The following is a 15,322-nucleotide window of genomic DNA, read 5'->3' on the forward strand; positions in this document are numbered from 1 at the left end:
GTTGCCAGCATTGGAGAACATAGCAAAAACCATCAATGGCATGCATTCATTCTATAATGTATCATCGATGTTTCTTACCATCAATGTTTTATGCATGTGCAGAAGATACATGCAGCTCCTGCTGCTGCACTCGCCTTACTGCAGCTGCTCTATCAGACTCAGGACGATTCAGGACGGAGGACTCCGCCGCTGTTTGCTGGGCTCCCGCTCTCTCCACGCTGCTGATGTCATAGTAGACCAGTAGATGCCTGGACCTGTCCCTTCCTGGCATATGCCTCACTATCACACTTCCCCCTCCGAGCCCCCATTGGTTTGTGAGACTGACAAATAAGCGAGCAGCAACCGCCCGCCAGTTTTGTGACTACATTTCCAAGAGCCCCTGCTCACAGAAGTCTACAGCGGAGGATCATGGGAAATGTAGTTGGACAAGTACCAGAGAGCTGTGGGCTGTCACGGACCTGCCTGCCAGGATTGTGTCCACTACCAGCATCCAGCAGATCTGTGCAGCAGCACTCAGTAAGCGTTACAAAAAATAACTACACATTTGGCCCATGTCTACCATCGATGGTGGTTCCCCCCATTGATGGCAAAACTATTATTAATTGGCCATAGACTATTGATGATTTTGAATCTTCTTTGGTCTTCCCTAGTCTCCACAGCCCTGGATACATATTGAATGATATTGAATTGAGTTATTCTGAGATTAATATAATTCCTACTAAGTATCTCCTTTATCATACTGTGCACCACTACAAACATATTAGAGGTTTCCTGATACTAATAGTCATAATAATCGATTTGACCAGTCAGGAGTGCTGGATATCACTAACAATAGGAAACTGTGACAAAATACTTTATTTCCATATTACCCATTATCTTCTCTTTAAAACCTACAGTAATAAAAGACTTTGAGAAACACTTAAAGTGATGCTTGGAATACAATTTATTGAGAAGCAGTAATCACACCATCAAATCAGAAGATCTAATTCCTCTACATCAAATAATTCATTAAAAGAAATGATGATGATTAATGTGACAGAGATACAGGGTCACTGGCATGATCCACCCGTGTTCCTGCCCTGCGTCTGGGATTCACCGACGCACAATACCTGCAACAAATGTAAAACTGATCAGTGGATGAATACTATAAACTGATAGGTGTACAGATGGAGTGTACTTCTTTGTACTGATGACCCCAACCTGTGCTGTGGAAGATGGAGGAAACTAAGGGACGGTTCAGAGGTGACCAGGACCACACATTAGGAAGTGGAGGGAGATGAGACCCCAGTATATGCTCTCCATATAGCGGCATCATAGTGTCACTACTATATGTGAGTGTATATAGGAGCTGGTGCATATTACCAATCGCAGCAGCTCATTCCGCTAACCATGTAGAGGTGCAGAGCAAGCTGGGGAGACACTTCAGTAAAGACACTAGACTAAAGGGCCCTACACACTGGCAGATAACACAGAACGATATGAACGTTCTCATTCATTAATGAACGAGAACTTGTTTATATCGTTCAGTTTGTAGGCACTAATGATGAGCGGGTTCGGTTTCTCGGAAACCGAACCCCCCCGAACTTCACCCATTTTACACGGGTCCGAGGCAGGTTCGAACCTTCCCGCCTTGCTCGGCTAACCCGAGCGCGCCCGAACGTCATCATCCCGCTGTCGGATTCTATATAAGCAGCTGCGCGTCGCCGCCATTTTCACTCGTGCATTGGAGATGATAGGGAGAGGACGTGGCTGGCGTCCTCTCCGTTTATTCACTTTATTGTTGAACTTGATTGCTTAATTGTGGGGAGGACTGGGGAGCAGCTGTTAGGAGGAGTACAGTGCAGAGTTTTGCTGATCAGTGACCACCAGTCCGATCTCTGCCTGAAAAAAACGCTCCATATCTGTGCTCAGTGTGCTGCATAATAATATATCTGTGCTCACACTGCTTAATTGTGGGGACTGGGGAGCAGCTGTATTATATAGCAGGAGTACAGTGCAGAGTTTTGCTGACAGTGACCACCAGTATACGTTGTCTGCCTATAAAACACTCCATATCTGTGCTCAGTGTGCTGCTTTATTGTGGGGACTGGGGACCACCAGTATAATTAATATTATATAGGAGGAGTACAGTGCAGAGTGACCACCAGTATACTATATATAGCAGTACGATTCGGAAGGCCACTGCTGTGCCTACCTCTGTGTCGTCATTAAGTATACTATCCATCTACATTCTATACCTGTGGTGCATTTTAGTTTTGCAGTTTGCCGACACAGTGACCACCAGTATACTATATATAGAAATACGATACGGAAGGCCACTGCTGTGCCTACCTCTGTGTCATCATTAAGTATACTATCCATCTACATTCTATACCTGTGGTGCATTTTAGTTTTGCAGTTTGCTGACACAGTGACCACCAGTATACTATATATAGCAGTACGATACGGAAGGCCACTGCTGTGCCTACCTCTGTGTTGTCATTAAGTATACTATCCATCTACATTCTATACCTGTGGTGCATTTTAGTTTTGCAGTTTGCTGACACAGTGACCACCAGTATACTATATATAGCAGTACGATACGGAAGGCCACTGCTGTGCCTACCGCTGTGTCATCATTAAGTATACTATCCATCTACATTCTATACCTGTGGTGCATTTTAGTTTTGCAGTTTGCCGACACAGTGTCCACCAGTATACTATATATAGCAGTACGATACGGAAGGCCACTGCTGTGCCTACCTCTGTGTTGTCATTAAGTATACTATCCATCTACATTCTATACCTGTGGTGCATTTTAGTTTTGCAGTTTGCTGACACAGTGACCACCAGTATACTATATATAGCAGTACGATACGGAAGGCCACTGCTGTGCCTACCTCTGTGTCATCATTAAGTATACTATCCATCTACATTCTATACCTGTGGTGCATTTTAGTTTTGCAGTTTGCTGACAGTGACCACCAGTATATATATATACAGCGACCTTGGTGCGCCTCTTTTTTTCTTTGCATCATGTGCTGTTTGGGGACAATTTTTTTGAAGTGCCATCCTGCCTGACACTGCAGTGCCACTCCTAGATGGGCCAGGTGTTTGTGTCGGCCACTTGTGTCGCTTAGCTTAGCCATCCAGCGACCTTGATGCGCCTCTTTTTTTCTTTGCATCATGTGCTGTTTGGGGACTATTTTTTTGAAGTGCCATCCTGTCTGACACTGCAGTGCCACTCCTAGATGGGCCAGGTGTTTGTGTCGGCCACTTGTGTCGCTTAGCTTAGTCATCCAGTGACCTTGGTGCACCTCTTTTTTTCTTTGCATCATGTGCTGTTTGGGGACTATTTTTTTTTAAGTGCCATCCTGCCTGACACTGCAGTGCCACTCCTAGATGGGCCAAGTGTTTGTGTCGGCCACTTGTGTCGCTTAGCTTAGTCACACAGCGACCTTGGTGCGCCTCTTTTTTTCTTTGCATCATGTGCTGTTTGGGGACAATTTTTTTGAAGTGCCATCCTGCCTGACACTGCAGTGCCACTCCTAGATGGGTCAGGTGTTTGTGTCGGCCACTTGGGTCGCTTATCTTACTCACACAGCTACCTCATTGCGCCTCTTTTTTTCTTTGCATCATGTGCTGTTTGGGGACTATTTTTTTGAAGTGCCATCCTGTCTGACACTGCAGTGCCACTCCTAGATGGGCCAGGTGTTTGTGTCGGCCACTTCTGTCGCTTAGCTTAGCCATCCAGCGACCTCGGTGCAAATTGTAGGACTAAAAATAATATTGTGAGGTGTGAGGTGTTCAGAATAGACTGAAAATGAGTGTAAATTATGGTTATTGAGGTTAATAATACTATGGGATCAAAATGACCCCGAAATTCTATGATTTAAGCTGTTTTTTAGTGGTTTTTGAAAAAAAAACACCCGAATCCAAAACACACCCGAATCCGACAAAAAAATTTCGGTGAAGTTTTGCCAAAACGCGTCCGAATCCAAAACACGGGCGCGGAACCGAACCCAAAACCAAAACACAAAACCCGAAAAATTTCCGGTGCACATCACTAGAGGCACCAACAATGAACGATGTGCGGTCCCGCGCTTGGTCATCGTTGGTGCAGGGTCGCTTATGCATGCAGGTCAATATGGACAATCTCGTCCATATTAGCATGCACTGCTATGGAGCCGGGTGATGGGGGGAGTGAAGAAACTTCACTCCCCCTGTCACTCCCCTCCTCCCCGTCGCCGGGTCGCCCCGCTGGTCGTATCGGCCAGTAGAAGGTCGTCTAATGTGTAGGGGGCATAACATGGTCTGACAATACACCTTACTACCTGGCTTCTCTCACTCACCTGTCTCATGGTGACACGGCACTAATAACAGAAATACTGTATGTATACAAATCGTATCACATTATTTCCTGCAGTAAGCTTACTTCTCTTCTTATATTTACTAATGTTCATTATTGTATTTGCAAAATGACAGCCAACTTATAATGTCTTAAAAAAAACTATATATATATATATATATATATATATATTAGTGATGAGCGGGTTCGGTTTCCGAGAAACCGAACCCCCCCGAACTTTACCCTTTTTACACGGGTCCGAGCCATACTCGGATTCTCCCGTATGGCTCGGTTAACCCGAGCGCGCCCGAACGTCATCATCCCGCTGTCGGATTCTCGCGAGATTCGGATTCTATATAAGCAGCCGCGCGTCGCCGCCATTTTCACTCGTGCATTGGAGATGATAGGGAGAGGACGTGGCTGACGTTCTCTCCGTTTATTGTAGAACACAGTTGACTTGATTGGTTGTTTTTTATTGCTTAATTGTGGGGAGGACTGGGGAGCAGCTGTTAGGAGGAGTACAGTGCAGAGTTTTGCTGATAAGTGACCACCAGTTTTTTTATCCGTTCTCTGCCTGAAAAAAACGCTCCATACCATATCTGTGCTCAGTGTGCTGCATGATATATATGTGCTGAGTGCTCACACTGCTTAATTGTGGGGACTGGGGAGCAGCTATAGCAGGAGTAGAGTGCAGAGTTTTGCTGACAGTGACCACCAGTATACGTTTGTCTGCCTGAAAAACACTCCATATCTGTGCTCAGTGTGCTGCTTTATTGTGGGGACTGGGGACCACCAGTATAATTAATATTATATAGGAGGAGTACAGTGCAGAGTGCACTGCTGTACCTACCTCTGTGTCGTCACTCGTCATCCATTAAGTATACTATCCATCTACATTGTATATCTGTGGTGCATTTTAGACTAGTTTAGCAGTTTGCTGACAGTGTCCACCAGTATACTATATATAGCAGTACGGTAGGCAACAGCTGTACCTACCTCTGTGTCGTCACTCGTCATCCATTAAGTATACTATCCATCTACATTGTATACCTGTGGTGCATTTTAGACTAGTTTAGCAGTTTGCTGACAGTGTCCACCAGTATACTATATATAGCAGTACGGTAGGCCACTGCTGTACCTACCTCTGTGTCGTCACTCGTCATCCATTAAGTATACTATCCATCTACATTTTATACCTGTGGTGCATTTTAGTTGTGCGCAGTATATATAGTAGTAGGCCATTGCTATTGATACTGGCATATAATTCCACACATTAAAATATGGAGAACAAAAATGTGGTTAAAAAAATAGGGAAAGATCAAGATCGACTTCCACCTCGTGCTGAAGCTGCTGCCACTAGTCATGGCCGAGAAGATGAAATTCCATCAACGTCGTCTGCCAAGGCCGATGCCCAATGTCATAGTACAGAGCATGTAAAATCCAAAACACAAAAGTTCAGTAAAATGACCCAAAAATCAAAATTAAAAGCGTCTGAGGAGAAGCGTAAACTTGCCAATATGCCATTTACGACACGGAGTGGCAAGGAACGGCTGAGGTCCTGGCCTATGTTCATGTTCTAGTGGTTCAGCTTCAAATGAGGATGGAAGCACTCATCCTCTCGCTAGAAAAAAGAAAAGACTTAAGCTGGCAAAAGCACAGCAAAGAACTGTGCGTTCATCGAAATCACAAATCCCCAAGGAGAGTCCAATTGTGTCGGTTGCGATGCCTGACCTTCCCAACACTGGACGGGAAGAGCTTGCGCCTTCCACCATTTGCACGCCCCCTGCAAGTGCTGGAAGGAGCACCCGCAGTCCAGTTCCTGATAGTCAAATTGAAGATGTCAGTGTTGAAGTACACCAGGATGAGGATATGGGTGTTGCTGGCGCTGGGGAGGAAATTGACAAGGAGGATTCTGATGGTGAGGTGGTTTGTTTAAGTCAGGCACCCGGGGAGACACCTGTTGTCCGTGGGAGGAATATGGCCATTGACATGCCTGGTCAAAATACAAAAAAAATCAGCTCTTCGGTGTGGAATTATTGCAACACAAATGCGGACAACAGGTGTCAAGCCGTGTGTTGCCTTTGTCAAGCTGTAATAAGTAGGGGTAAGGACGTTAACCACCTCGGAACATCCTCCCTTATACGTCACCTGCAGCGCATTCATCATAAGTCAGTGACAAGTTCAAAAACTTTGGGTGACAGCGGAAGCAGTCCACTGACCACTAAATCCCTTCCTCTTGTAACCAAGCTCCTGCAAACCACACCACCAACTCCCTCAGTGTCAATTTCCTCCTTACCCAGGAAAGCCAATAATCCTGCAGGCCATGTCACTGGCAAGTCTGACGAGTCCTCTCCTGCCTGGGATTCCTCCGATGCATCCTTGAGTGTAACGCCTACTGCTGCTGGCGCTGCTGTTGTTGCTGCTGGGAGTCGATCGTCATCCCAGAGGGGAAGTCGGAAGACCACTTGTGCTACTTCCAGTAAGCAATTGACTGTCCAACAGTCCTTTGCGAGGAAGATAAAATATCACAGCAGTCATCCTGCTGCAAAGTGGATAACTGAGGCCTTGGCAGCCTGGGCGGTGAGAAACGTGGTTCCGGTATCCATCGTTAATTCAGAGCCAACTATAGACTTGATTGAGGTACTGTGTCCCCGGTACCAAATACCATCTAGGTTCCATTTCTCTAGGCAGGCGATACCGAAAATGTACACAGACCTCAGATAAAGACTCACCAGTGTCCTAAAAAATGCAGTTGTAACCAATGTCCACTTAACCACGGACATGTGGACAAGTGGAGCAGGGCAGACTCAGGACTATATGACTGTGACAGCACACTGGGTAGATGTATTGCCTCCCGCTGCAAGAACAGCAGCGGCGGCACCAGTAGCAGCATCTTGCAAACGCCAACTCGTTCCTAGGCAGGCTACGCTTTGTATCACCGCTTTCCAGAATAGGCACACAGCTGAAAACCTCTTACGGCAACTGAGGAAGATCATCGCAGAATGGCTTACCCCAATTGGACTCTCCTGGGGATTTGTGACATCGGACAACGCCAGCAATATTGTGCGTGCACTACATCTGGGCAAATTCCAGCACGTCCCATGTTTTGCACATACCTTGAATTTGGTGGTGCAGAATTATTTAAAAAACGACAGGGGCGTGCAAGAGATGCTGTCGGTGGCCCGAAGAATTGCGACCCACTTTCGGCATTCATGCACCGCGTACAGAAGACTGGAGCACCACCAAACATTCCTGAACCTGCCCTGCCATCATCTGAAGCAAGAGGTGGTAACGAGGTGGAATCCAACCCTCTATATGCTTCAGAGGATGGAGGAGCAGCAAAAGGCCATTCAAGCCTATACATCTGCCCACGATATAGGCAAAGGAGGTGGAATGCACCTGACTCAAGCGCAGTGGAGAATGATTTCAACGTTGTGCAAGGTTCTGCAACCCTTTGAACTTGCCACACGTGAAGTCAGTTCAGACACTGCCAGCCTGAGTCAGGTCATTCCCCTCATCAGGCTTTTGCAGAAGAAGCTGGAGACATTAAAGGAGGAGCTAAAACAGAGCGATTCCGCTAGGCATGTGGGACTTGTGGATGGAGCCCTTCATTCGCTTAACCAGGATTCACGGGTGGTCAATCTGTTGAAATCAGAACACTACATTTTGGCCACCGTGCTCGATCCTAGATTTAAAACCTACGTTGTATCTCTCTTTCCTGCAGACACAAGTCTGCAGAGGTTCAAAGACCTGCTGGTGAGAAAATTGTCAAGTCAAACGGAACGTGACCAGTCACCATCTCCTCCTTCACATTCTCCCGCAACTGGGGGTGCGAGGAAAACGCTAAGAATTCCGAGCCCACCCGCTGGCGGTGATTCAGGGCAGTCTGGAGCGAGTGCTGACATCTGGTCCGGACTGAAGGACCTGCCAACGATTACTGACATGTCGTCTACTGTCACTGCATATGATTCTCTCACCATTGAAAGAATGGTGGAGGATTATATGAGTGACCGCATCCAAGTAGGCACGTCAGACAGTCCGTACGTATACTGGCAGGAAAAAGAGGCAATTTGGAGGCCCTTGCAGAAACTGGCTTTATTCTACCTAAGTTGCCCTCCCTCCAGTGTGTACTCCGAAAGAGTGTTTAGTGCAGCCGCTCACCTTGTCAGCAATCGGCGTACGAGGTTACTTCCAGAAAATGTGGAGAAGATGATGTTCTTTTAAATAAATTATAATCAATTCCTCCGTGGAGACATTCACCAGCAGCAATTGCATCCAGAAAGTACACGGGGACCTGAGATGGTGGATTCCAGTTGGGACGAATTAATAATCTGTGAGGAGGGGGATGTACACAGTGAAAGGGGTGAGGAATCGGAGGATGATGATGAGGTGGACATCTTGCCTCTGTAGAGCCAGTTTGTACAAGGAGAGATTGATTGCTTCTTTTTTGGTGGGGGCCCAAACCAACCAGTCATTTCAGTCACAGTCGTGTGGCAGACCCTGTCACTGAAATGATGGGTTCGTTAAAGTGTGCATGTCCTGTTTATACAACATAAGGGTGGGTGGGAGGGCCCAAGGACAATTCCATCTTGCACCTCATTTTTCTTTCATTTTTCTTTACATCATGTGCTGTTTGGGGAGTATTTTTTTGAAGGGCCATCCTGCCTGACACTGCAGTGCCACTCCTAGATGGGCCAGGTGTTTGTGTCGGCCACTTGTGTCGCTTAGCTTAGTCACACAGCGACCTTGGTGCGCCTCTTTTTTTCTTTGCATCATGTGCTGTTTGGGGACTATTTTTTTGAAGTGCCATCCTGTCTGACACTGCAGTGCCACTCCTAGATGGGCCAGGTGTTTGTGTCGGCCACTTGGGTCGCTTAGCTTAGTCACACAGCTACCTCATTGCGCCTCTTATTTTCTTTGCATCATGTGCTGTTTGGGGACAATTTTTTTGAAGTGCCATCCTGCCTGACACTGCAGTGCCACTCCTAGATGGGCCAGGTGTTTGTGTCGGCCACTTGTGTCGCTTAGCTTAGCCATCCAGCGACCTCGGTGCAAATTTTAGGACTAAAAATAATATTGTGAGGTGTGAGGTGTTCAGAATAGACTGAAAATGAGTGGAAATTATGGTTATTGAGGTTAACAGTACTATGGGATCAAAATGACCCCCAAATTCTATGATTTAAGCTGTTTTTTAGGGTTTTTTGAAAAAAACACCCGAATCCAAAACACACCCGAATCCGACAAAAAATTTTCGGTGAGGTTTTGCCAAAACGCATCCGAATCCAAAACACGGCCGCGGAACCGAACCCAAAACCAAATCACAAAACCCGAAAAATTTCCGGTGCACATCACTAATATATATATATATATATATATATATATATATATATATATATATAGTAGAAAACAACATATATAACGACTTTAAAGATACATCCGACTGAATTTCAGATGTGTCCACTTACATCTTTGCTATTTTGCTCAATTTGCCACAACATGCAAAACACGGCTAAGCTGTTTTTCATGAGTAGCGAGTGGATGGATTTAAAAAAATTGTTTGCCATAATAAAATATGTATAAAGTAACATTAAAGAAACAAATTAAGAAAAATCACAAGGCATGGCCAAATCTCTGAGTCTATGGCATGCAAAACTGTGCCATACATGGTGGGATACAGCAAAGATGTATGTGGACACATCTGCTTGTCTTTAATCTTATTTGACACACTTGCTCTGGACTACTGACCATTCCGTCCCCCTTCCCCTAATAGGACCCTTCAAATCCTGCATTCCCTTGTTTTATTACTGCAATATGTACATGGAACTAGCAGGGTATATAGAAATGTATGTAATGGGATACAACGTGTATATAATATAATTCATGTTTGTACGCAGTGGTCAGTGTTCACGCAATGGAGCGAGTATTGGCAGACCGCGCATGTGACGTGAATGCATTCAGCAAGCGCCAAGGTACATTTGCAATCGCGCTCACAGTAAGGACTTCATTGTAGAGTGGTTGACAGGATGGGACCATTTGGGGGAGTTAATGGGGGGTGGCGGTATTTTTGGGGTGTGTATCTGCCTTCAGCTGGGATCATGTACACAGAGAAGCATGGCGCCAGTGTTGCTACTTCCACGGCCAGTCTGCGTAGCCATATGGCTGCCCTAGTAGTCGATGCTCCTCGTTATTGCACATAGGATGCACATGTATAGGCAGTTGCGATTGAGGTTGCGTCTTTCTCCTTTTCTGAGTGACAGAATCACCTACTAACATGAGCAATTCCTAATCCTTAATAATCGCTATTACATACAAACATGAATTGGGCCATTTGTCCTACTGTATTACTTAGTGACTGTAATTCTGAAATTGAACAATTAGTTCCATCCACAAGCATCTGAGTGTGTGTGAGCATGTTACAGGGGCTGTGGCCACTGCTCACGGGGGCGTTCCATGAGTCAGGGGGGCCGGCCATTGTGGAGCGCCCCCATCTAACTTTGTCACAGGCATGTACAAGCGAGGGGGCAGGCGGATGGAGAAAAGGAAGGCTGCACATGGCTATGGCATTTCTCTGTGTGGCCAGACCCTTGTGGCATTTACCAGTCCAGCCATAAAATTAACAACAGTAACTTTGCTCTGTGTATCATATTAACTGGAGGCACTTAGTTCTGTGTGGATCATAAGAGCACTACTGTCTAGTATAATATGAATAGTGGGCACTACTGTTTGGTATAAAAGGAATTGTGGGCACTACTGTTTGGTATAATATGAATTGTGGGCACTACTGTTTGCCATAATATGAATTGTGGGCACTACTGTTTGGTATAACAGGAATTGTGGGCACTACTGTTTGGTATAATATGACTTGTGGGCACTACTGTTTGTCATATATACGTAACTTACCGTTGATAACGGTATTTTTCCTAAGTCCACAGGATAACATTGGGATATGATAAAGCAACAGCGGATTTGCACCAATCGGTCAAAGCTTTTCAGCCTCCCAGCATGCAATGGGCCCGTTCATATATCACCGCCTCCTGGCTCAGTCAAATCAGTTGTATTCCCAAAGCTCAAGGCAGGAGCTTCATAGATAGCCCTAATCAGGCAAGAAGAACACACATGCACACCCTTCCGTACAAGAAGGAAAAGGTTAGTGAGTAAAAGAATCCTCAAATCAGAAACATCAGGGTGGGATCCTGTGCATCATGTGGACTTAGGAGAAATACCGCTATCAACAGTAAGTTCTTACCATTATGTATATTTCTCCAGCATGGTCCACAGGTGATCCTCAGGATAACACTGGGATTTACCAAAGCAATTTAGTGGTGGGGACGCTCCTGATTAGATAGGAGAATCCTTTGCTCTAATTCAGCGTCCTGAGAGGCAAAGGTATCCATGGCATAATGTCTAATGAATGTGTTAATGGAAGACCATGTGGCTGCCTTACATATCTGTTCTGCTGAAGCACCACGTTGTGCTGCCCATGATGGACCTACCTTACAAGTAGAGTGAGCAGAAACATTAGCCGATACAGGGAGATCAGCTTGAGAATATACTTCCAAAATCATCATCTGAAGCCACCTTGCCAGTGTCTGCTTATCAGCAGGCCATCCTCTCTTGTGAAATCCATAGAGAATGAAGAGAGAATCTGTCTTCTTATGGCAGTGTTACGATCCACGTAGATCCTTAAGGCACGGACCACATCCAGCGATGCATCTCCTGCAGAAAGGCCCGGTTCCTGGAAAGCTGGGACTAGAATTTCTTCGTTAAGGTGGAATTTAGATGCCACCTTAGGAAGATACCCAGATCTAGTTCTGAGAACTCCTTTATCTGGATAAAATATCAGAAATGGGGAACGACATGACAATGCCCCAAAATCTGACACTCTTCTAGCTGACGCCATGGCCAGTAGAAAGAGAACTTTAGCTGTCAACCATTTAAGATCCACTTTATTAAGTGGTTCAGATGAGGCAACTTTAAGGGCCTTTTGGATTAAACCTAAGTCCCAAGGCACTGTAGGAGGAACAAAAGGAGTTTGAATGTGCAGCATTCCCTGGAAAAAAGTACGCACATCCTGTAAATTGGCAATTTTCTTTTGGAACCATACAGTTAATGCTGACACTTGCACTCTCAAGGAAGCCACCTTCAAACCTTTATCCATTCCTGCCTGAAGGAATGCTAAGACCCTGGAAATTCTGAAAGACCTAGGGTCCATTTTCCATTCACTGCACCAATGAATATAGGTTTGCCATATTCAGTGATAAATTCGAGCTGAGGAAGGTTTCCTTGCTCAGATCATTGTTTGAATTACCTGTTGTGAGAATCCTCTTGACTTCAGGATAGAGGTCTCAAGAGCCATGCCGTCAAAGACAGTCAATCCAGATGTCTGTCAAAACAAGGACCCTGCGTCAGTTGATCTGGACGTTGAGGGAGCAGGAATGGAGCTTCCATTTACATTCTCTGCAGATCTGTGTTCCAATGTCTTCTGCGCCAAGACGGAGCTATTAGTATCATGGAACTCTTTCCTTGCTTTAACTTTCTCACTACCTTGGGTAATAAGGTGATTGGAGGAAACACATAGGGCAGATGAAAATCCCATCTCACCGACAGGGCATCCACAAAGATCGCTCTGGGATCCTTTGTTCTTGACCCGTATGCGAGAACCTTGTTGTTCTGATGGGACACCATGAGATCTATCTCTGGCAACCCCCGCATGTCGACTAGGGTCTGGAAGACCTCCGGATGTAGAGCCCATTCGCTTGCCTGAATAGCATGTCGACTGAGAAAATCCGCATCCCAGTTTAGGACGGTATCCGTTCAGATGGTCGACAATATTAAGATCGACACTCATTAGGTCGACCACTATTTGTCAACATTGACATGGTCGACATGGATAAATTGTCGACACAAAAATGGTCAACACATGAAAAGGTTGACATGAGTTTAAAAAAAAATCTTTTGTGTAACTTTTTCATATTTTACAATCCACGTGGACTACGACTGGGAACGTTAACCTGTGCCGAGCGCAGTGGTAGCGGAGTGAGGCACCTCTCCCAAAGCTTGGCGAGTGAAGCGAGCCAAACGAGGTTCCATGGTGCATTAAATGGGGTTCCCCATCACTTTACGCAGGAAATGTCACCCAAAAAAGTAAAAAAAAAACTAATGTCGACATTTTCATGTGTCGACTTTTCATGTGTCGACCATTTGTCTATGTTGATCATGCCAATGTTGACCAATAGTGGTCGACCTAATGAATGTCGACCTTAACATTGTCGACCATTCATACTGGAACCGTTTAGGACTCCCGGAACGAGTACTGCGGACAAGGCTGGATGATGAAGTTCTGCCCACCTTAGTGTCTAATTTACCTCCTTCTTAGCTTATTAGCTGCGCCGAGTTCCTCTTTGATGGTTGAGGTACGCTACTGCCATTGCATTGTCTGAGCGGATCTGAACTGGTTTTCCCCGAAGGATGTCCTTTGCCTGAATCAGTGCCATGTATATGGCCCGAAGGTCGAATATATTTATTGGTAGGCAACCTTCTTCCTTGGTCCATTGCCCCTGGAAACAAAACCTTCCTGACACTGCTCCCCAGCTCTGGCATCCGTTGTCAGAATTTCCCAATCTGATATCCAAAAGGGTCTCTCCTTGTCCAGATGGGATGCCTGTAGCCACCAGGCTAACAACCTCCTAACTTCCACCATAAGGACCATAGTCTGCGTTTTTATTATCTGATGCAATCCATTCCATTTGGCAAGGATCAGATGCTGCAGAGGCCTTGAGTGGAACTTTGTATACGCCACCTTGTCGAATGTTGACACCATCAATCCCATCACATGCATTGCTGCGTGAATGGATACCTTTTGACTGTGTAGAAACTCCTGAATCCTTGACTGAACTTTGGAAATCTTGTTCAGATATAAAATTACTCTCTGAAGGCTTGAATCCAGTACAGCCCTCAAGTGAGTCATCCACTGTGACGAAACCAGAGACGATTTTGACCAATTTATGAGCCACCCATACTTTTGCAGACACATTATTGTCTGTTGCAGGTGACACAGGAGCAATTCTTGTGACTGTGCAAGGATTAAAAGATCGAAGAGGTATGGAAAAATTCTTATCCCCTGCTGGCGGAAATAAGCTGCAAATACCACCATCATTTTGGTAAGTACTCTGAGGGCTGTGGCTAATCCAATAGGTAGAGCCTGGAACTGAAAATGCTGTTGGAGAATAGCGAACCTGAGATAAGCACTGATGGGACCGAGCTTTAGGAACATGTAGGTCAGCATCCTGGATATCCAGGGATACCATATAATCCCCTGGCTCCATGGCCAAAATGATGGAACGTAAAGTCTCCAGATGAAACCGAGGTACCCAAATGTATTTGTTCAGCACTTTGAGAAACAGGATGGAGTAGAAACCCTGTCCTCATTGTGCAGGAGGAACTAGAATGATTACACCTGACTGAAGCAACTTCTGAACTGCCTCTTGGAAAGCCCTGGCCTTCGTCTCTACCCGAGACAGGCTGGTACAAAAAAAACTTAGAAAAGGGTGCTTCTTGAACGCCAATGCATAACCTAGAGATACCGCTTCCTGCACCCAGGCATCTGTTGTAGACTGATGCCAGATCTGTGCAAACTGAAGAAGTCAGCCCCTCACCCTGGGATCCCCCAGGTGGAGGCACACACCATCAGGCTGATGGCTTATCTTCTGCTTTAGAAACCGGTCCTCTGGTAGCCCAATGCTTTTTAGTCTTACCAGACTTGTTGTATTGGAGCTGCTTGCCATCACTTTTTCCTTTAGCTTATCCTTGAGACCGAAAGGGCCAAAAAGCTGGAACTTTAGGTTTGAATTTGTATGTGGAAGGAAACTTTACCTTGTTGGAGTCTGCTTCTGACTCCAAAATATATGTTAATTATTTACCAAAAAGAATATCTCCAGAAAAAGGCAAAGATTCCAAAACCTTCTAAGATTCTGAATCAGCTTTCCACGTACGTAG

The 15,322-nt window shown here is 45.5% G+C and overlaps 1 protein-coding gene across 3 annotated transcripts in view; it reads right to left on the reverse strand.

The window, feature by feature from the left end:
* Nucleotides 1-919: 919 nt before the first annotated feature.
* The window catches only part of LOC134934755 (uncharacterized), a 138,193-nt gene continuing 123,790 nt past the window's right edge, over nt 920-15,322 (reverse strand). For all 3 annotated transcript variants that reach the window (XM_063930121.1, XM_063930120.1, XM_063930122.1), the window contains one exon: nt 920-1,109. The gene's annotated coding sequence lies outside the window, so the exon portion shown is untranslated. The remainder of the gene's footprint in view (nt 1,110-15,322) is intronic.

The sequence above is a fragment of the Pseudophryne corroboree genome, chromosome 6 (genome assembly GCF_028390025.1).
Source record: "Pseudophryne corroboree isolate aPseCor3 chromosome 6, aPseCor3.hap2, whole genome shotgun sequence".
In the NCBI taxonomy this organism is placed as follows: domain Eukaryota; kingdom Metazoa; phylum Chordata; class Amphibia; order Anura; family Myobatrachidae; genus Pseudophryne; species Pseudophryne corroboree.